This window comes from Canis lupus, chromosome X, assembly GCF_011100685.1.
Source record: "Canis lupus familiaris isolate Mischka breed German Shepherd chromosome X, alternate assembly UU_Cfam_GSD_1.0, whole genome shotgun sequence".
NCBI classification, from domain to species: Eukaryota; Metazoa; Chordata; class Mammalia; order Carnivora; family Canidae; genus Canis; species Canis lupus.
In genome coordinates, this window is record NC_049260.1 from 82,630,646 (window position 1) to 82,652,914 (window position 22,269).

At 36.0% G+C, this 22,269-nt stretch overlaps 1 protein-coding gene and 1 pseudogene across 1 annotated transcript in view; both read left to right on the forward strand.

Moving 5' to 3' along the window:
- COL4A5 (collagen type IV alpha 5 chain) overlaps positions 1-22,269 on the forward strand; it is a 263,146-nt gene that overhangs the window by 40,198 nt on the left and 200,679 nt on the right.
- LOC100686428 lies at positions 12,331-12,694 on the forward strand (annotated as a pseudogene).

Consider the following 22,269-nt stretch of genomic DNA (forward strand, 5'->3'; position numbering starts at 1 on the left):
GGTTTCCTGCAGGGAACCTGCTTCTCTCTCTGCCTATGTCTCTGCCTCTCTTTGTGTCTCTCATGAATAAATAAATAAAATCTTAAAAAAAAGTAAAGTCCCTCATTCAGATGGCAATGCCAGTGGAACCACACTGCTTGAATCTCTGGATTGCATTCTGCGACCAACTCATCTAACTCACAAGCCTTTGTGTCTGCCCCTGCAGGATGTCTACAAAATTGGTGGTATTGGTACTGTGAGCTGAGTGGAGACTGGTGTTCATAAACCTGGCATGGTAGTCACCTTTGCTCCAGTCAGCATTGCAACAGAAGTAAAGTCTGATGAAATACACCATAAAGTCTTCAGAGAGGGTCTTCCTGGGGACATTGTGGGTTTCAGTGTCAAGAATGTATCTGTCAGAGATGTCCGTTGTGGCAATGTGGCTTGTGACAGCAAAAATGACCCACCAATGTAAGCAGCTGGCTTCATGGCTTAGGTAATCATCCCGAATCATGGAGGCGAAATCAATGCTGGATATGCACCTGTGTGAGATTGTCACACAGCTCACATTGCTTGCAAGTTTGCTGAGCTGTAGGGGAAGATAGATTAGTTATTCTGGAAAGAAGCTGGAAGATGGTCATCTCAAATTCTTGAAATCTGGTCATGCTGCCATTGTTAATATGACTCCTGGCAATCTTATGTGTGTTGAGAGCTTCTCTGACTATCCTCCTGTGGGCCATTTTGCTATAGGTAACATGAGACAGATGGTGGCTATGGGTGTCATGAAAGCAGTGGACAGGAGGAAGGCAGCTGGAGCGGGCAAGGTCATCAAGTCTGCCTAGAAAGCTCAGAAGGCTAAATGGATGTTATCCCCAATACCTGCCACCCCATTCTTTTTTTTTCTTTTTTTAGTTCTTTAAGATTTAAACATTTTTAAAAAAATTTTTATTGGAGTTCCATTTGCCAACATATAGCATAACACCCAGTGCTCATCCCATCAAGTGCCCCCCTCAGTGCCTGTCACCCAGTCACCCCCACCACCCCCCGCCCACCTCCCTTTCTACCACACCTTGTTCGTTTCCCAGAGTTAGGAGTCTTTCATGTTCTGTCTCCATTTCTGATATTTCCCACTCATTTTTTCTCCTTTCCCCTTTATTCCCTTTCACTATTTTTTTTCCTTTCACTATTTTTTATATTCCCCAAATGAATGAGACCATATGTTTGTCCTTCTCCGATGGACTTATTTCACTCAGCATAATACCCACCAGTTCCATCCACATTGAAGCAAATGGTCGGTATTTGTCGTTTTTAATGGCTGAGTAATATTCCATTGTATACATAGACCACATCTTCTGTATTCATTCATCTTTGTATGGACAGCGAGGCTCCTTCCACAGTTTGGCTATTGTGGACATTGCTGCTATAAACATCGGGGTGCAGGTGTCCTGGCGTTTCACTGCATCTGTATCTTTGGGGTAAATCCCCAGCAGTGCAATTGCTGGGTGGTAGGGCAGATTTATTTTTAACTCTTTGAGGAACCTCCACACAGTTTTCCAGAGTGGCTGCACCAGTTCACATTCCCACCAACAGTGTAAGAGGGTTCCTTTTTCTCTGCATCCTCTCCAACATTTGTGGTTTCCTGCCTTGTTAATTTTTACCATTCTCACTGGTGTGAGGTGGTATCTCATTGTAGTTTTGATTTGTATTTCCCTGATGGCAAGTGATGCAGAGCATTTTCTCATGGGCTTGTTGGCCATGTCTATGTCTTCCTCTGTGAGATTTCTGTTCATGTCTTTTGCCCATTTCATGATTGGATTGTTTGTTTCTTGGGTGTTGAGTTTAATAAGTTCTTTATAGATCTTGGAAACTAGCCCTTTATCTGATAGGTCATTTGCAAATATCTTCTCCCATTCTATAGGTTGTCTTTGAGTTTTGTTGAAGGTATCTTTTGCTGTGCAAAAGCTTCTTATCTTGATGAAGTCCCAATAGTTCATTTTTGCTTTTGTTTCTCTTGCCTTCATGGATGTATCTTGCAAGAAGTTACTGTGGCTAAGTTCAAAAAGGGTGTTGCCTGTGTTCTTCTCTAGGATTTTGATGGAGCCTTGTCTCACATTTAGATCTTTCATCCATTTTGAGTTTATCTTTGTGTATGGTGTAAGAGAATGGTCTAGTTTCATTCTTCTGCATGTGGATGTCCAATTTTCCCAGCACCATTTATTGAAGAGACTGTCTTTTTTCCAGTTGCCACCCCAGTCTTAATCAGTGGTGGAAGAACGGTCTCAGAACTGTTGGTGTCAAGTGGCCATTTATGTTTAATAGTAAAAGACTGGTTAATGATAACAATGCATAGGAAAACCTTAGAAGGAAAGGAGGATTTTTTTGTGGGCCATTTGTTTTGTGTGTGTATGTGTGATTGGCAGTTTTAAATTATTAGTTTTTACAACCAGTACTTTGTAATGGAAACAACTTGATCAAAAATCTGTCACAGAATTTTGAGACCTATTAAAATAAAAGTTTAATGAGAAAAAAAATAAAGTTTTTGTCTGATAACCAGCATCTGGACTTCCTCAGTGATCATTTCTGTCAATTATTTATTTTTTTTTACTTAAAAAGACTACACTTTCCTTTTAATTTGTAATATTTGGTTGAAAACAAAATTTGATTAAGTGTAGTAACTAAAAAATCAGACTTTGCCATTTACCAGTTTCCTCTTTTTCTTGTTTAATGACTTTTACAACCTATTTATGTAGAAACTCTATCCCTTGTCATATGTGGTACTGAAATCTGTGTTCCTTTAACTTGTGTTCAGATAGTATTTGGATAGATATATCTCTGAATGACAGGAACCATGAAAGAGAGAGAGAAAGGGAAAACAAAAAAAAAAAGGAGGGAAGAAAAAAAAAATCTCCTGTCTCTGTGCATTGGTTCTGTGGTATGACATTCCTTCAAAAATTTGCCAGGACATTTGCAACTCTGCCTTAGCTTTCACTTCCTGGTTATATTGTGCTTGGAGACAAGCTAGAGTGAAAGCTTCAGTTTTTCTTAGGTCTTTCCTGAGAACGGGTCCTCCCCTGGGCATATACCTGTCTTTTTAAATTCCTCAGTATATATGGACATTTTTCAATGTCCATTTTTTCCCAAAAAGCTCCACTGCTTTTCCTCCCAGGCTTTTGGCACCTTATCCATATGCCTCACCTTCGATCTTTTGCCCCAGGCAATTGTGGGCTGTTTGTTCAGCCTACAGTGTTTATTCACAGTGCCTACAGCTCTACTGTCCTGAGTCTTTTCCAAGTTAGGTGAGACAAAGATAAATGCCTTGCATTGGTCCTTCAGGTGGTCCCCAGATAGGTTAGCCCAGACAAACAATTCTTTGTGAACGAAATCAACTCTGTTGCCTCTGGTACCAGGGACAAGGGTCCCACAGTGTGAATGTGGTTAATTTCTTGAAAAGTGCCACTGAGCCAGGGAGGCAGTTGGGTAAGGACAAGCAAGAGCACCTTTTCAACCACTTTTAGTTTGTATTTTTCTTGATTCAACATTTGTTTGGTTGTTTGCAACTTTGGATCAGTTTCCGGAGTTCTGACAGATTTGGTTTTGACAGTTCCTTCTTGATGTTTCTGCAGAGGGACAGGTGCTTAGAGTTTCCTACACCATTTCATTAATGTCAAAAAATTTGTTTAATATGAAAATCCAGTTATTCTTTCACTGTTTTTTGGGAAATAATCCTTTCCCTATTGTGAATTACTTTTCACTTTCTGGACCCACTAGTCTGTTTGGCTAGTCTTTTTGCCAGTCCTTACAGTAATAACACACTGTCTTGATAATTGTAGCTCTGTGATAAGGCTTGCAATCAGGCAGTGCAAGTTTGGATTGTATTTCAACTATAGACTAATTGACATTAATGTTTTTGGATCTTTCTTTACGTTTCAATGGTATAATTAATTGTATTTTAGGTATTTAATTTTTTTGGCAATGACATATATTTAAGTGTACCAGTTTTATTATTTTAGTAGTTACTTTCTATATATTCTTTAGGATTTTTTATATGCCATTTTTGAAAACAGACAGTTTTACTTTTTTCATTCTCTCTGCCTATTAATTGTTTAACTTTGTCTGTTCTGGATAGGACCTCCAGTACAATATTCAATAGAAGCAGAGAGATCAAAGTGTTAACATTAGTCATCTCTGCTTTGTTCCACTTATTAGGGGGAAAGCATTCAGTCTGTTACCATTAAATGTGATGGTGATTCAATGGTTCCGAAAAGGTGGGGAAATTGCCCACAGAAGACAATTGGCAATGTCTGGAGACACTCTTGGTTGTCATAATTGGGGGCTGATATTGGCATCTAGTGGGTAATGATCAGACAGAGATGTTGCTAAGCATCCTATAATGCACAGTACCCCCAACCCGTGTAGTCTGCATGACAAAGAATTATCCAGGCAAAGATGTCAATAATGTCACTGCTGAGAAACCCTGTATTAGTTGTGGGTTTTATGGGCTGCCTTTTATCAGATTAAAGAAGTTACCTTTTATTCTTAGCTTGGTGAGCTTTAATCAAAAATGGCTACTAAAATTCTGCATCTACAGGGATAATTATATAGTATTTTCTCCTTTATTGTATTTATAGAGTGAATTACTATCTTAGTCCATTCAGGTTGCTGTAACAAAATATAGACTGGGGGAGAAATTTATTTCTCAGTTCTAGAGGCTGGAAAATCCAAGATCAATGTACTCACAGAGCCAGTGCCTGGTGAAGGCCCCTCTATGGTTCACAGAAAACTGGATTTGGATCTTGCCTCAAAATCTGGGTCATGGAAATGCACTTGATTTATTTGGAATCTATGTGAGTAAACTGGCTCAGAGTGTCACATTGGGAAATGTTGAAAATAATTTTTATGCCTTTGTTGATTATCTCATTACAATTGGGCTGGAAAATACTATGTAATATGACTTGGTTTTAACTTGATTACATCTGCAAAGACCCTACTTCCAAATAAGGTCACATTTTGAGGGTCTGCATGGACATGAATTTTGGGATGACTATTCAAACCAGTACACTATGCATAAGAAATTTATTTTAATTTAAATTTTACTTAGTTAACATACAGTGCAATATTTGTTTCTGAGTAGTAGTATTCAGTGATTCATCACATACAATACCCAGTGCTCGTCACAACAAGTGCCCTCCCTCTTTTTTTTGAGGTGGGGGTTAGAGAAGGAAACTCTTAAGCAGGCTCCACACTCAGTGCAGAGTCCAATGCAGGGCTCAATCTCACAACCCTGAGGTCATGACCTGAGCTGAAATCAAGAGTCAGATGTTTAACAGACTGAGCAACCCAGGTGCCCCACAACAAGTGCCCTCTTTAATACCCATCACCCATATAGCCAAGCCCCCACCCACCTCTCTCCAGCAACCCTCAGTTTGTTCTCTATCATTGAGTCTCTTATGGTTTGTTTCTCTCTCTCCTTTATCCCCTTCCCATATGCTCATCTGTTTTCTTTCCTATATTCCACATATGAGTGATATATGGTATTTGTCTTTTGCTGACTGACTTATTTCACTTAGTATAATACACTCAAGCACCATCTACACCACTGCAAATGGCCAGAATCCATTCTTTTTGGTGGCTGAGTAATATTCCATTATATATACATACCACATCTTTATCCATTCTTCTGTTGATGGACATTTGGGCTCCCTCCACAGTTTGACTATTGTTGATGATGCTGCTGTAAATATTGGGATACATTCCCTTCAAACCAGTATTTTTGTACCCTTTGGGTAAATACCTAGTAGTGCAATTGCTAGATCATAGGGTTATTCTATTTTTAATTTTTTTGGGGAATCTCCAGAGTGACTGGACCAAGAAAATTTTTTATTTATGCTTTCAAAAAGGATACCTTGAAAATATTTTCATTTTAATGTCCATTGGTTTAAATGCCAAATCTAAATAGTCCAATATGCAAATGTTCAGATAGACTAGGATTTCCCAAAGTTTTGAAAACAAGAAAGTTTGGAAGGATATGATACCACTGTTATTTTTTCTGATTTAATTGGAATAAGCAAATGATCATTACATTAGAAAGTGTTTGGAGAGATGGCTTGTGAGACACTCATCAAGCATTTGCCTTCCACTATGTATGCAAGATTGACTAGTACATAGTCTCCTCACCCTGAAAGAGCCCACGGTTCTGTTGAGAGACAAATTACAGTATAGATGATGAGTGCAATAATGGAATTGTACATAGGATACAGAACAAAATATTTATTTTTATTGAGTTCTAAAACTGTGTGTGTGTGTGTGTGTGTGTGTGTGTGTGTGTGTAAGACAGTGGCAGAGAAAGAGGGAGGGACTAAGGGAGGGTGTGAATGAGAGAGAGAGAAAAGAGAGTTAACTGATAGTCTTCAAAGGAAAAATAAGTAAATCAAAGTTGTTTATTCCATATACACTAATTCGAAACTAATCACCCTCACAGTGTTGTAATACAGTTCCACTGTATGTCCACAGTATTGATTTATTTATTCCAAAATGTCAATTCTCTGACCAGGTATTCTCTTTAGGATCTGGAGAATCTGCTGAAGGTAAGGTGCTCATATAGCTAATTGGGAAACTTCAGTGGAGAAATACTTACAGTACTTAACAATAATTATAATAACTTGAAAAATTATAATACCATGAAATAAACATCAGCCTGATTAACTGCTGATTTTGTAACTGAAATAAATTGGTTCCCTTGGTTCTTACCCTACCCCAAGGTGTTTTTTAGACAGTAGAAATTAGCTGTAGTAATTTGCTTTGGAAGATGTGCTGTGCTGCTTTGGATTGTTTTTCTTCCCCTGCCCCCTCACCTCTGCTTACATTTATTTTTGATTAGGTAATACATTCAGGTTCAAATTTTGATAGTCATAAAAGTCTATACAATTAAAAGTTTCCCACTCTTTGTGGTCAGCCTCATAGTTCTCCTTCACAGAGGCACCCTGTGTTAACTTTCATTGTTTTTACTTTTAGAGCTATTTCATGCATATTTAAGAATGGGCATTTGCAAACATACACACACTTACTTATGTTTCCTTATATTTACACAATTTCTGTACTTTGCTTAAGATCATTCCATATTAGTACATAAAGAGCTATGGCTCTGCAGTATTATTCAGTTGTATGGATATGCCATGATTATTTAACCAATCCTCTATTGAAAAATATGTAGCTTGTTTCCTGACTTTTGCTATTACATTTCTGCAACGAATAGCCTTGTGATAGGTCATTTCAGATGTGTACTATCTGTAGGATAAATTTCTAGAAGGGAATTGCTGGGTTGGATGGTATGTGCCTTTGTCATTGTGATGGAAATTGCCAAATTGTCCTCCATAGAGGTTGTACCAATTTATACTCACACAGGCAATAGATAAAAGTGCTTGTTTCCCCAACCCTCACCAACACATTGTGCTATCAAACATTGTATCTCTGCTAATATGATAGGTGAAAAATGGTATCTCATTGTGGTTTTAATTTTCATTTATGTTCTGAATAAGGTTGAGCATCTTTTCATATATTTAAAACCCTGTGATATTTATAAAATATAATTCCCTTTTTATGATGTTTGGGATGCTACTGGATAGATGGCATAATATCTTTTCTCCTTAGCTTATACATATGGGCATGTTTTTTTTACATAAGAGAACTAGGGTAATTCCAAAGAGCACCCTTAGGTCAAATAAACCCTAAGCCAGAACATTTTATGTGTTTTTAAAAATCACTAGCTTTTTACAGTTAACTCATTATACAGCTAACATAGTTGACAAACAACTGAACCAACATCCCCTAGTAATTTTATTTATTTTATTTTATTTATTTATTTTTTAATTTATTCATGAGAGACACAGAGAGAGGCAGAAACACAGGCAGAAGGAGAAGCAGGTTCCATGCAGGGAGCCCACTGTAGGACTCGATCCCAGGACCCCAGGATCATGCCCTGGGCAGAAGGCAGGCATTAAACCATTGAGCCACCCAGGGATCCCCCTGCCCTAGTAATTTTATTTTATTTTTTATTTTTTAAAAGATTTTATTTATTAATTCATAGAGATGCAGAGAGAGAGAGAGAGAGAGAGGCAGAGACACAGGCAGAGGGAGAGAAGCAGGCTCCATGCAGAGAGCCTGACGTGGGACTCGATCCATGGTCTCCAGATCACACCCTGGGCTGCAGGCGGCGCTAAACCGCTGCGCCACCGGGGCTGCCCAATTTTAAATGACTTAAATCACTCATAAGAAATTTAAGTCAATATTTTGTTACTTCTTAGTGTATATTGTACTTTAATTTTTTTATATCTTAAGAAAAATAAAATTATTCTTTTCTTAGAAACATCACTGTTAGGATTTACATGGAATTACTTAAAATTATGATATTTCTCATTTGAAATATGTATTTGCAGTTTCCTTTCTCAATGCCTAAGACACATTATAGGAAGGTTAGAAGTTTAGTGTATAGTTAAATGTGTTGGCTGATTCATAAATAGCTCTGGACTTTTGCATCATACAACAGATTGTTCACAGAGCTTTGTCTATGGCATTGTATATGACTTCTGTTATAGCACTTATCAATGTCTGCCGTGTATCATCATTAGTTATTTATGTGTCTGCTTTTCTCACTAGATTGTGAACTTCTAGAGAATATAATTTGCATTCCCCTTTATCACTAGCTTAGAGCTTTGCATAAACTCCATACTCATAAAATGTTTGTTGAATTGTATTGAATCATATTTACATTGAGATTCTGAGTTTGCATTTTTAAAAATACTTTTCCACATATTTTTTATTTCATTTTTATGTAATGTCTTATTCTAATGCTGCTGGAGTTTGCTTTCTGCTAATATTATTGACTTTGTATTGAAAAGAATTATGCAAAGTGCTTCTCTAATAATAGCATTGAAGAGGTAGTTTTTTTTTAATTGTACCTATTTCCTTACTGTTCTTCATTTTCTTCCTTCAAAGTCCTGTTTTAGTTCTAACCCCAGTCACTTCTAAATATTACTGGGCAGAGATGCCTAGGTGGCTCAGCAGTTGAGTGCCTGCCTTCAGCCCAGGGCGTGATCCTGGAGTCCTGGGATCGAGTCCCACATCGGGCTCCTTATGCATGGAGCCTGCTTCTCCCTCTGCCTGTGTCTCTGCCTCTCTGTGTGTGTGTGTGTGTGTGTGTGTGTCTTTCATGAACAAGTAAATAAAAAATCTTTTTTAAAAAATAAATAAATATTACTGTGCAGTGGTGGGTAGATTGGACACTGTGTTAAGGTATATTCATAGATTCATCTCACTAAGATTCCCAATTTATGTAGGCAATTTGAAATGTGCAATAAAAGTTATAGTCATTGCTGATATTAAGTAATTTAAGAAGATTCTATAACAGAGTAAGCAGCTTTTCAAATGGCTTTTTAAAATTTTAATATTTATTAAAATAATTGTGGATTCACATGCAATACTAAGAAATAATATGGTGAGATCCTTTGTACAGGATACCTATTTTCTCTCAGTAGTGATATCTTGCAAAACTATTGTATAATATCACAACCAGGATATTAATATTAAAACAAAATACTAGTCTATTCATATTCCATGTTTACTTGTGTTCATTTGTGTGTTTTAGTTCTATACAATTTTATTACATATATAGATTCATGTATCCTCTACCACAGTTAAATTGCTGAACAGTTCCAATACCACAAGGATATCTGTATTATGCTTTTATAACCACAGACAGCCCCATGCCCCACCCCCACTAACTTAACTCATGGCAATCCATGAGTTTTTAAAAATTTTAAAAATTTTATTTCTAAAATTTTGTCCTTTCAAAAATGTTGTAAATGGAATAATATGGTACATAACTTTATGTGATTAGCATTTTGATCAGCATAATTCCCTGGAAATATATCCAAGTTTTTCTGATTATCAATAGTTTATTCCTTTTTATTGATGAGGAATATTCCATGTTATGTATGTATCACAGTTTGTTGAATCATTCACATATTGAAGGAAATCTGGGCTGATTCTAGTTTGGGGCTATTACAAATAAAGCTGCTTTGAATATTACTGTACAGGTTTTTGTGTAAGTAGAAATTTTCATTTCTTGGGCTAAATGACCAAGTGTATAATTGCTGGGTCATATTGTAGTTGCATGTTTACTTTTCTAAGATATTATCAAACTGTTACATAGTAGTTTTCTTATCCTAAATGAATGATCCAGTTTCTCCTCACCCTCAATTGGCATATACAGTTGTCACTATTTTTTTTTATTTTAGCTGTTCTTATAGATGTGTAGAGAGCTCAATTTGGTTTCAGTTTGTGATTCTCTAAGGGCTAATGATGTTGAACATCTTTTGATGTGCTTGTTTGCCATCTTTGTATCCTCTTCAGTGAAATGGCTCTTCATTGTCTCTTGCCCATTTTCTATTTGGACTGTTTGTTTCTTTTTACTATTGAGTTTTTGAGTTTTTTATATATTTTAGATTCTAGTCCTTTGTTGAATATGTGGTTTGTAAATAATTTTTTCCCAATCCGTAGCTTGTTTTCTCATCCTGTAAACAAGATCTTTTGCAGAGCAAAAGATTTAAAATTTGATGAAGTCCAGTTATTCAATATTTTCTTTTTATGAGTTGTGCTTTTGTTGTCATCTAAGAATTCTTCACCTAGCCCTAGATACTAAAGATTTTTTGAAAGCTTTATAGTTTCATCTCTACCATTTTAAGTCCAAGATCCATTTTTAATTTCTCTAGCACTGTTTATTGAAAAGGCTGTCTTTTCTCTATTGAAGTGCTCTTTATACTTTTCTAAAAAAAAAAAAATCACCTGAATTTATTTGTGTGGATCTATTTCTGAGTTCTTTACTCTGTCCCATTGATCTAGGTGTCTGTTTTTTCACCAATAAAATACTGTCTTGATTACTATAGCTTATAGTAAGCCTTAATATTAAGGAGGCTGATTCCTCCTACTTTATTCATTTTTCTCAATGTAGTTTTAGGTATTCTAGAGCCCATGTTATATAAATTTTATAATTTATTTGTGTCTATAGATCCTTGCTGGAATTTTAATTGAAAATAAACTTAAAAAAAAAAATGAAAAGAAACTTAGAGGGACACCTGGGTGGCTCAGCAGTTAAGCGTCTGCCTTCGGCTCAGGGCGTGATCCTGGAGTCCTGGGATCGAGCACCATATCGGGCTTCCTACATGGAGCCTGCTTCTCCCTCTGCCTGTGTCTCTGCCTCTCTCTCTCTCTCTCTCTCTCTCTGTCTCTCATGAATGAATAAATAAAATCTTTAACAAAAGAAAGAACGAAAATAAACCTATAGATCCATTTGGGAGAACTGGCATATTTAGTATGTAGAGTCTTCCAATCCATGAGCATGGTATGACTTTTTTTTTTTTTTGGTATGACATTTATTATTTAGAAATTTTTCTACCTAGAATAGTCTCTTTTGTGTTTTTCTTGCTTTGATGTCAGATGAGATTGCATGCATTAATCTGGATTTCCAATTTTTAGGCTTGCTGAGAATGATAAAACTCATTAATATTCATTTATTATTTGTTTACTTATTCATTCACTCATTCATAATGCAGGTATATTTATCTTGCTCCATTGCAATTAACAGATAATATTTTGTTTGCAGTATTAATATTGATTTTAAATAACCCTGTAAATATGTGAGAAATTCGCTGTGTAGTAAAGGAAGGACATTACTATAAACTAAGGAATTTTTGTAATGACATTTACTGTAAAGATTTTTATCTCTGGCACTAAGTAAATATGATGGGCAGAGGGAGGGATTACTAACAGAATAGGACTTATTAGAGGGAGGGTGTACTCTGAAAAATTTCTTATTTGGCTATTTTAACCCCATATTCAAAAGAAATTGAGGGTATGGAGTGAGTCAACTCAGGAGGTACAAGTAAGTGATGATTTAGGAGAGAGTAGAAATTTAAGAGCTGTACTAGAGAGATCTCTTTATGGAGAAATGGAAACATTTAGGTAAGCTTATAACTCTTCCTTGAAATAGGAATATTTATTTTGCTTGAGTTTTCTTAATTATTCATTCAACAAGTATTTTTGGAGCCCCGACTACTTTCCCTGCATTTTCCTGGGGCCTGTCAATATATAGCTGTTAAAAAGTCAGTATCTAAAGACCCAGCATTCACTGGCTCTCTTCTCAGTACCTGCTCCCTGTAGCCCTGAGGGCATGTGAGCCAGGGGTGGCCCTAAAGAATAGGAGGCAGAGAGGGATCAGGTGTATAGGTCTAAGTGTCTTGGCAGTGCATTCTTGGAGATATTTGGGAGGAGGAGAATGCATGGATAGGCCCAGAAGTGATGATGTCCAAAGAGAAACAAGCAGTGAAAAATCTCAATGTGGAAAATGCTCAGCAGGAAAATGAAAGAGAAGAACAGGGCCTCGTGCAGAATGCAAAGAAATCATGAGATTGGAGAGAGGGGTGAACGCCAGAAGCCTGGAGGAAATGTCAGGCTGAGGTGAATGAGGCGGCTTGTCTCTAATTTTCAATGAGCCATACCTAACAGACATATTGACCACAATGAAGTGGGAGATGATGTGGAAAAGTTCATAGGGCAGATGATGGGAATCAGGAGAAAGACTAAAGAGCAGCAAATGAGGCATCATAAGTGCTTCTAAACTCCTGAACCTGATAATCATTATGACTTTTGCCTTATACCTTGAATCCTAAGGTTTTCCCTGAGGTTAATAATGTGGCCTCTACTCTACAAGCATGTAGTTTTGTAAGTTACTTTTTCTGTAACCTTTTTGATATTTCCACTTAGAAGTTTGTAATCAAACACTGTTTTGTCTCAGTTATGTAAAACTTTCTGTCCAGTAGGGCAATTTCACCCAGTTTTAGGAAAAACTATTTTTTTCATAACATGAAATCAATAAAGCAGTTTAAAAAGCTAAAAAATAGGGGCAGCCTGGGTGGCTCAGCAGTTTGGCACCTGCCTTTGGCCCAGGGCCTAATCCTGGGGACCCGGGATCAAGTCCTGCATCCGGCTCCCTGCGTGGAGCCTGCTTCTCCCTCTACCTGTGTCTCTGCCTCTCTCTCTCTCTCTCTGTGTCTCTCATGAATAAATAAATAAAATCTTTAAAAAAGCTAAAAAATATAGGATCCTTGAGTTCATGGAATTTATAATGTAATATGATATATAATATAGCAATAACAGCATCTATAGATGTTTTTCCAACAGGTAAATGGCATGATATATTTATTATTTGAATGGGCCTATTTACAGATATTAGTGGCCAGTACAAAAAGGAATACCAACCTTGTATATCACAGGGGATAGATAAGATTCGGGGATATTTCTGATTTTACTATATTTTAAGGTTTTGGAATCTACATATCTGAAGTTACTGATTTGATTGGCAAATGAATTAATTATGACTTAAATAGGTGTTTTCTGAGCCTTTAATACCCAGCATTTTAAATATATTTGGTGAATTGAAAATATACGTCAAATAGAAAGGCATGGGGTGCCTGCATGGCTCAGTATTTTAAGCATCCAACTCTTGATTTCAGCTCAGGTCATGTTCTCAGGATCCTGAGATCAAGCCCCACATCAGGTTCCCTGCTCAGCAGGGGTCTGCTTGAGATTTCTTTCCCTCTAGGTCTACTCCGACCTGTACATCTGTGCGTGCATGCTCTGTCTCTGTAAAAGTAAATAAGTAAATAAATCTTTTAATAAAAAAAAGAAAGGCATGTACAACCTTTGGTATGAGAAATTTGATATAAATAAATGGCTGATAATATTAAAAATATGAGTTGCATTGTATTTTCCTTCAGATTCATAAGAGACCAAAGAGTCTATAGAAGCCTGTGTAAAGTTCATATTAAAATAGACATCCTGGATGGGACGGATGCCTGGGTGGCTCAGCAGTTGAGCTCTGCTTTAGGCTCAGGTAGTGATCCCTGGTTCAGGGATTGAGTCCTGCATCGGGGTCCCTGCAGGAATCATACTTCTCCCTCTGCCTATGTCTCTGCCTCTCTCTCTCTGTCTCTTCTGAATAAATAAAATCTTTTAAAAATAGGTATCCTGGCAAGCAAAATAAGCATGCTTCCTGACACGTTACAGTTGAAACCCATTTTAAGATATGTTGTAGACTGACATGTTAATAGGAATATTTGAAACTATATATTTCAAACCATTGATTTCTTTGTATAATTCATTTGTTAGAGCACAAACATTTTTCAGTTTTATTTTTTAGTTTTAAAAAATATTTATTTGTTTTATTTTAAAGAGAGCATGAGAGCATAGGAGTGGGAGGAGGGGCAGAAGGAGAGGGAGAGAATCTCAAGCAGACTCTGTGCTGAGTGGCAGAGCCACTGTTGGGCTTGATCTCAAGACCCTGACATTGTGATCTTAACTGAAACCAAGAGTCAGATGCTTCTGACTGAGCCACCCAGGTGCCCCAAAACATTTATAATCTCTTTCAAACAAAATAATGAATGCCATGTGATTTGTTTGAATCTTTTTTTAAAAAGATTTTATTTATTTGAAAGAGAGTGAGCAAGAGAGAAAGCACAAGCAGGAGGAGGTGCAGAGGCAGAGGGAGAAGCTGACTCCCTGCCGAGCAGGGAGCTCAACAAGGGGCTCCATCCTAGGACCCCTGGATCATTACCTGAGCCAAAAACAGATGCTTAACTGACTGAGCTACCCAGGAGCCCCATGGATCTTTTATATATATATATATAAAGATTTTATTTATTTGAGAGAGAGAGCACAAGTGGGGGAAAGGGGAGAGGGACAGGCAGACTTCCCACTGACCTGGGAGCCCAATGCAGGACCTTATCCCAGGACCCTCAGATCATGACCTAAGCTGAAGTCAGAAACTTAACAGACTGAGTCACCCAGGTGCCCTGATATGTTTGAATATTGATTAGAGAAACAGTCTGTTTATTTTAGGAAATAGTAGGGATACTCTGGATTATGAGATCTAGATATCCAGTCTATCCCAGGATATGAATGGGTTGGTTATTGAAGAATGGAACTATAGAACATTCAAATAGTGAGCCAGCAGAGAGAAGATAACTTGTTTTTGAGCTTCAAGATTTCATTTATCTATATGTATTTATTTTGTTCTTTCTTCTTGTCCTCATACTTTTAGTTTCCTCTTAATATTGGCTTGCACGTGGCCAACATAGCCTTTGAGGCCATTCTGTATCATGACCTCTTGGTTTCATTCCCATTGCTACCTAGGTTAATCTCTTGCTGTTTTCTAGTTCTTTTTTTTTTTTTTTGTTTTCTAGTTCAAATAAATGGGAGAAAATTTAATCAATCTGTTTGGTATGTTTATTTTTTTCATGCTGGCCGCCTCCTTGTCTACTGGCCAACCAAATTTTGAATTACCTTGCTCCTTCATGTTTTATGATTACCTATAATCATGTATGAGTATTCTGGATCATGTAGTATAAAACATGACTGCTTGCGGCTGTCCTTGTGTAGGGACTGTGGGCAGGCCATTTTACTTAGCAAGGACTTTAGTTGTCACTATGATTAATAATAAAGAGTAATTTATGAAAATATGCTACCTTTAAGTTGGTTTATGTAGGCCTAAAAGCCATTTTTTTAGAAAGAATATCTATACTGTGTTAGAGTTATCTGTGGTGTAATGTTGATTTGGAGTTGTCTTAGGTCTTGTTTTTATAAATTTGCTAATACCCTAACATTTACATTGCACCTATTACTCTTGGAGAAACGGAAAAATTTCAGATCTCCATCTTACAATATTTACGTATATTGTGTAAATATAATAAAGTATAAATCTACCATTTGTTCATTATCTAGTTTGAACCTCATTGACTTTGCAGAGATAACTGATTGTTTTGGCTTATCTATTCAGGCCTGTGTCAACATTTGTGTAGACTGAGCCAAGAATACAAATGCAACTGTACATACCATATGTGTAAAACTTTAATTTAAACCAAGTTAACAAACTATCAAATAATGTTGTATCCTCATATTTTGACATATGCCTTTATAATAAACTGGAAAGTTAAATTCCAGTTTAGAATCCTCCAACTCCACATAGTTTAACACAGGAATATGATTGCCCTGGAAAATATGACTTCTAGTGCTTGACTGGCCTCCTCTTTTGATATTCGACTCTGTCTTGCATGGGGGGCCTCACTCTAAAAATGTATGTTTCCCTCCAGTTTATGCATTCAAGCTCTGTCCATGGTCCGTACCCCCAGTTTGCTTTGACAACCCTTTGGACCTAACAGTGGGCACATAGATAGCAAGATCCTCCCTCCAAAACAACACTTCAAAGTGAGTTCCAAAAGAGAATTAAACCATCAAACCCTAAGGCATTCATTGGATAAAAATAATAAAGTGTTACTAGTCTTGTACCATATTTGAGAGAATGGGGAAAATGGTTACATGAATAATTTTCTTTAGGGTTTAAGAAAGGCTAGTGGGCTGAAAAAGGCTGGTGGAGAGTAGACCTGAAGGAGAATTTTTGCGTGGGCTCATGAAATTGGCTTGGGGATATTTGGACGGGAATTTTCAGATCTTGGGTACTCAAATTATGATCTAGAAAGGGGGAGGCACAGGCTTCTGATGGCTTTTTCCTTTTGGCCCCACAGACTCTTCTGTCCTAGAACTGGGAGCAGCTGAATAACGGCTAGAGCGAACTGGGAGCAGCTGAATAATGGCTAGAGCGGAGTCTGCTAAATTATGGGGCCCCCTTGTCCATATCAAAGTGTGGCACTTCATTCATTGTTTTTCATGTTTTTAACTAATAGATGCTATGCTGATTTCTTTGGCTTGAAAATGTGTTTAGATGTAATCAGGCTTGATTCCAATGAACATGGCAGAGTAGATAATGCCAAAAATTCATCTTTCCACAAAAGCAGCAAGTAAACTAGCAAATATTCTCAGAATCAACTTATTGGCATTTTGGAAACTAATAAAAAATAAAAAGCAACCAGGCAAATGCTTAATTAGGGAAAAGGCAGTTGAAACTCAGTGAAAGAGCTTTGTGGCATTTTAACTTAGTTTCCATTCCCTTGCTCTCTAGTTTGGCAGAAGCTTTGCAGTGGCCTCATTCTTAAAGAACTGTGGTGGTTTATTTTGACCAGTATGGTGGGTCCCTGAAGGACTAGCTCAAAAGATTTGCCCTTATTTTGCCTGACTCATAACTCTCCGAAGACCGAGGCAGCTACTTGGGGGGCACTTGTGGAAAACACTTAAAGACAAATATATTAACCACTGCCTCCCAGGGCAAGGAATAACATACAAACAATAAGATCAACTGAAAATAATATTTGAGTGTATAGGTATCTCTTTGAGGCTCTGCTTTTAATTCTTTTGAGTACTCAGAAGTGAAATTGTTGGATCATATAGTGATTCTATTTTTAATTTTTTGAGGAACTACCATATTGTTTCCCATAGAAGCTACACCATTTCACATTTCCACCAACAGTGTTCAAGGGCTCCAATTTTTCCACATCCTCACCAAAACATATTATTTTTTCCTAGTACTCATCCTAATTGGTGTGAGAGATGCTGTCTCATTGTGGTTTTTATTTTTAATTTTTTTTTTAATTTTTTTTTAAATTTATTCATGACAGTCACAGAGAGAGAGAGAGAGAGAGAGAGAGCGAGAGAGGCAGAGACACAGGCAGAGGGAGAAGCAGGCTCCATGCACCGGGAGCCTGATGTGGGATTCGATCCCGGGTCTCCAGGATCGCGCCCTGGGCCAAAGGCAGGCGCCAAACCGCTGCGCCACCCAGGGATCCCTCATTGTGGTTTTTAATTTGTAATTCCATAATGATCAGTGATGTTGAGAATTTTTTCATGTACTTCTTGGCCATTTCTATATCTCCTTTGGAGAAATATCTATTCAAATCTTTTGTCTTATTTTTAATCACATTGTTTGTTGTTGAGCTGTAGAAGTGCTTTAAAATATATTTTGGATTTTAATCTTATATCAGATTAAATTTGCACATATTTTGGTTGCATTTTCACTTTGTTGATTGTGTCCTTTAATGCACACAAGCTATTACATTTGATATAGTCCAATTTATATATTTTTACTTTTGCTGCCTGTGCTTTTGGTGTCTTATCCAAGAAATCATTGCTAAATCCAATGTAATTCATGAAGATTTTATTTTATGTTTTTTTCTAAGAGTTTTTAGGGTTTTAGTTCTTATGTTCAGGTCTTTGGCCCATTTTGAGTTTTTTTTTCCATTTTGAGTTTGTTTTAATTTTTTTATTTTATTTTATTTTTAATTTTTTTAAATGTAACATTCATCATTAAAGATGAAAAGGAAGTATGGAAATGGTAGAGTGGGAGAGGTTTAACCTGTTATACATAGCTAATTGGACAAGTTAAAAGGACAAGTAAAATATTTAACACAACTAGAGGGATTCCTGTGTATTAGTAAAATACACTTTTATAGAGATTGAAAACTATTCTAAAAATGGCCATTTTTATAACATTATACCCTATAAATAAATTTTATTCTATTTATTATGATATGTTTCTACATATAGAACACAAGGGAAAAAGACTCTTGATTTATTAACTTAATGTATTTAGTGCATATGAATCAATTTGAGTAGAATGAATTCAGAGGGAAAATGATGTCAAAGAGGAGAGTAACAATTTTACTTCATAAATTGCTAACTCAAATAGTGAGCATTTAGGAAATGTACTGGTATAACCTATAGATGAGTTAAAGTTTTTTATTAAGTAAGCCATCTTTGGAAGAGTTGAAATTAGTGAGTAGGCTGCTTTTTATGTATTGTTTTTTTATGTTGGTTTTTGTTTATATACTCCATGTTGGTGAGTGACATCATCAGTAGAAATCGTATGGCAATAGATATTATATATATACTGTTGTATAACTCTAGTTCTGATTTTCTTAAAAACTAAATGTGTGTACAGTATGATTTCTCTGTTATCCGGGGATTAGAGGGACCTAATACTTGAGTCTACATATCCATCAAATAAAGTACCATATTTCACTAGAGGGAGTTTCCGGAGTGCAGGGGAGGATTAACCAGCATTTATAGATTTTACCTTATATCTCCAACATAAAAGAACTGATGCAATGAATTGTATCATGTAAGTGTTCTTTGATATTGTAATCAACTTTCACTTTAATTGTTTTGTAAATTATTATTTTTCCAGGAATAGGATAAAGATGTAACTGAAGCACCTTAAAATACAATGTTAAATTATGACTATGCTTTGTTTACATTGTAATTTATTTTGATAATTGCCTGGTGCTCAGAAAATAATAAAAAAAATCTCAATAAGAAAATAGATTGCAGCTCTTTAAGTCTACAATACTTCTTTCTTGTTTTTGTAAATTAATTTTTAAGCAGAAGGCTTATATTTAAGGCTGTTTTTGACTGAAACAATGATAATACTGAGATCTCTGTGTAGTTTTGCAGAATTTCTCTGCAAATCCAAACAGATACAGCACTATGGAGACTGCATAAAAGAAACTGCTTCAAGGTATAGCAGGACCCATTATTGAATTGCTGGAAATTATTACTCTAGAAAAATATTTCACTTTTACACATGGATTTTCTTATAAGACAACATTTTATATAAGGGATCCTTATGGCAGATGGGTGATAGGAAGGGCAAAATAGGAGGAAAGATCCATAAGTAAAGATGCAATCAGCTTCAGTTAGTAAGTACAATGGGCAGGATGTAAGAGGATATCTGGTTCTTTTATTTTGACACATGCTAAATCTTTTATACACAAGAAAATATTCTAGTTTCAATATATTTATGCTATTTTCTTAATTTGTATTTCAGCATTCAATAAGCATGTACTTCCAGAAGGACTTTGGTCTGTCGTTATAAATTAAACACATGTCTTTTCAGATGTGTTTTTCAGTGCATTTTATAGCATAGATAATATAGAGAGAGGTTGATGTGGAAATGATTGTTTTTTTTTAAAGATTTTATTTATTTATTCATGAGAGACACAGAGAGAGAGAGGCAGAGACATAGGCAGATGGAGAAGCAGGCTCCGTGCAGGAAGCCCGATGTGGGACTCGATTCCAGCATCCTGGGATCACGCCCTGGGCCAAAGGCAGATGCTCAATCGCTGAGCCACCCAGGTGTCCCGGAAATGATTGTTTTTATATTCATCCAATGAGTCACCAACATGTTCTCAAAATGACTTATATGTATTAAGATACATGCATGACAGATTCTATACTGCAGAAATAATGTTGATTTTGTAATAATTAACATAAAATTAAGCTTTTCCATTCTCTCATCCTCTCTATCCTCATGATTGAATTTCACATCTTTGGCGATGAGTACTTACTTAGACGTTGAGTACGTAGACATACAGTTGATGTGTTCAGATTCTGGGTTAGAGGAAGATGCTTAGAAACTCAGTTGTGAGTCTTTTTTTAAAAAAAGATTTTATTAATTTATTCATGAGAGAGGCAAAGGGAAGAGAAGCAGGCTCCATGTAGAGAGCCCGATGCAGGACTTGATCCCGGGATTCCAGGATCAAGCCCTGAGCCAAAGGCAGACTCTCAATCGCTGAGCCACCCAGGCATCCCAGTTGTGAGTCTTTAAAAAGAATAAGGGTGGGGTAATCACACTACCTGATATTAAGTCCTGCTATATAGCTACAGTTAGTTAGCCTAGCTGTGGTATTGGTAGAATGGTAGACACATGGATTAATGAAACAGAATAGAGAATCAGAAGATAAACCTGCATAAATATACGCAGTTAATTTGTAACAGAAACAAAAGCAGTTCGATGAGGGAAGGGTAACTTTTTCAACAAATGATGTTGGAGCAGTTGGATATCCATAGCCAAAAAGTTGAACCTTAGACCCAAACTTTACACTTTTAAAACAACTCAAATGGATCATGGACATAATTGTAAAAATAAAAAATTAATAAAACTTTTAGAAAAAAAATAAGAAAATCCCCAGTACCTAGTGCTAGGTGGAGTTCTTGCACTTGATACCAAATACTAATTATGAGAGGAAATACAAATAATTTGAACTTCATCCAAATTAAAAATATTTGTGCTTGTATTTTCAACCTCTTTACAGAGACTTTCACAAAACAAATATTTTTAATTTGGAAGAAGTTCAAATTATTTGTATTTCCTCTCATAATTAGTATTTGGTATCAAGTGCAAGAACTCCACCTAGCACTAGGTACTGGGGATTTTCTTATTTTTTTTCTAAAAGTTTTATTAATTTTTTATTTATACAATATTTATGTTTTTGCAAAACACATATCCCACAAAGGGTTCATATCTAAAATATATAAAAACCCAAAACTCATCATTAGGAGAAAAATCCCATTAGAAAAGGAGTAAAAGATATGAACATACATTTCATGTAAAAGGATACACAGATGTTATAAAATTATGTTTAGCATCATGAGCCATTAGGGAAATGCAAATTAAAACCACAGTAAGATACTACATACCTCTAAGAATAGTTAAAATAAAAAATAGTGACACTACCAAATGACAAGTATGTAGAGAAACTGAATTATTCATATATTATTTCTCCTTTGTAGTGCTATTTCATCATGGTTTTAATTTTTATTTTCTTATAGTTCATGACATTGAATGTCTTTTCATATGCTTATATGTATAACTTCTATTGTTGTTTTGTGAAGTATCTATTCAAGTTCTTTGCCCATTTTTAAATGGGGACATTTATTTACTGCTAACTCTTCAGATTTCTCTGTATGCTTGGAATACAAGTACTTTGTTTAATGTGTGATTTTCAATGTTTTCTCCCAGTTTATAGTTTTTCTTTTCATTCACTTCATGGTGTTTTTCAAGATAAAAAGTTGATGAAGTTCAGTTAATCATTTTTCTCTTCTATAGAATGTGATTTCTTTGTCATGTCTCTAAGGATTTGTGTGTGTTAGATAAATTTTATTTTCTAAGAATTTTTTGTCTAAGGAAGATTTTTTCCTGTATTTTCCATTTTGTGTTAATTTTTGCATAAGATTTGGAATTTCATTTAAGGTTCATATTTCTAAGGACTTCCAGTTTGAATACCATTTGTTTAAAAGATGATTCTTTCTCCATTGAATTGCTTTTGTACCTTTGGTAAAAATTTCTTGACCATATTTGCAAGGTTTTATTTCCTTTCTTTTATATTAATCTATGTGTATATCCCTTCATCAGTACCACTCTGTGTTGATTACTGTAGCTTTACCATTAAGTCTTGAAATCCTTTAATGGGTTTCTTACACATTATTGCATTACAATGTTTTAGCTATTCTACT